At 47.1% G+C, this 1,553-nt stretch overlaps 1 pseudogene; it reads right to left on the bottom strand.

Moving 5' to 3' along the window:
- Window positions 1-499: 499 nt before the first annotated feature.
- LOC128058732 (elongation factor 1-beta-like) lies at window positions 500-1,176 on the bottom strand (annotated as a pseudogene).
- Between the last annotated feature and the right edge of the window lie 377 nt (window positions 1,177-1,553).

Below are 1,553 nucleotides of genomic sequence, written 5' to 3'. Positions count from 1 at the left end.
ATCAAAATAAATTTGTTTTACTGAATTCTGTGGAACCAGCTGCTTTTGCAGTGTGACAATCTAATTCCTAAAAATTGGTCACCATTTTAAATTTGGTGGCTTCCCTGATAGCTCAGTTGGTAAAGAATCCACCTACAGTGCAGGAGACCCCGGTTTGATTCCTGAGTTGAAAAGATCTCCTGAGAAGGGATAGGCTATGCACTCCAGTATTTTTGAGCTCCCCTGGTGGCTCAGCTGGTAAAGAATTTGCCTATAATGCAGGAGACCTGGGTTCGATCCCTGGGATGGGAAGATCCCCTGGAGAAGAGAAAGGCTACCCACTCTACAATTCTGGCCTGGAGAATTCCATGGACTGTATAGTCCACGGGGTCACAAAGAGTTGGACACAACTTAGTGACTTTCATTTCATTTTCAAAATTTGATGGGGGGCTCAGAGATGAGTTATTATTATTATTTGTCTTTCAAACTTTTATTTAAGGGCACTGATCCATGATGGATTTTAGATCTTGTTGAATGCAGCCACATCCATAGACTGTATATACTCATCGAAAGCAGTGATCTGCTCCTCCAGCATGTCTGTCCCAACTTTGTCGTCTTCAACTACACAATGTATTGGAAGTTTTTTAATGCCATACCCAACTGGACCTAGTTTAGAAGAGCCCCAGACCAAGCCGTCTGCTTGAATGTTTCTGATGCACTCCTCTAGTTTTGCCATATCAGTCTCATCATCCCAAGGTTTCACGTCTAATAAGATGGAAGACCAGCGACAAGTGCCGGTTTTTTGGCTTTCTTTGACTCATACTGGGCAAGGCATTCTCCTCTTAGCTTCTTGGCTTCTTCACTTTCCTCCTCCTCATCAGATCCAAAGAGATCAGTGTCATCATCATCTTTACTACCTGCAGCTCCACTTTTTGTGGTGTCTTTCACATTAGCAAGGTCATACTTGCCCAAAGCTTTCTTCACTCCTGGCAGGCTTGCCTTTTCCTTCTCATAAGATTTGATGTGATTATACCAACGGAGGGCATGACACAAGTCGGCAGGTGGTGGGCCGGAGACGGCTTCAAATACTGCCACATCTGCTTGTGATGGCACATACCCCTCTACGTAACCCTTGTCCGCCAAGTAGTCGTGGAGCACCTGGAGGCCAGCAGGGCTTTTCAAGTCTCCAAAACCCATGGCCACGGCTAATCTAGAACTGGGAGGCAGCGAAGAAAAAGAGGCACGCAACTGGTCAGCACCCAGCGCTAAGAGAAAAAAGGTCAGAGATGAATTATTAACACAACAGAATCACTCTGCTTTTAAAACACCCGGCGTAAAAGCACACTTGCTGAATCACTTAGGTGAAATGCTGGCAGCCCCTGGGCTCCTGGCTGCAGCCTGTTCTAGGAAACCGGTGGAACCACCTCCATTCTGGGTGCTGTGAGGTTGTCACGTGTGATTCCAAGCAGGCAACGAAGAGGCTGCTCCCCGTGTGGGTCTAGATAGGGTTCTGCATGTTGGGGCCCAGAGTGCCCTGAGTCTCCTCCTCCTTTCTGCCGCCCACGAGGTTCCCA

Source organism: Budorcas taxicolor, chromosome 13 (assembly GCF_023091745.1).
Source record: "Budorcas taxicolor isolate Tak-1 chromosome 13, Takin1.1, whole genome shotgun sequence".
NCBI classification, from domain to species: Eukaryota; Metazoa; Chordata; class Mammalia; order Artiodactyla; family Bovidae; genus Budorcas; species Budorcas taxicolor.
Note: the sequence above shows the minus strand (reverse complement) of the source record. Positions and strands in the feature narration are given on the sequence as shown.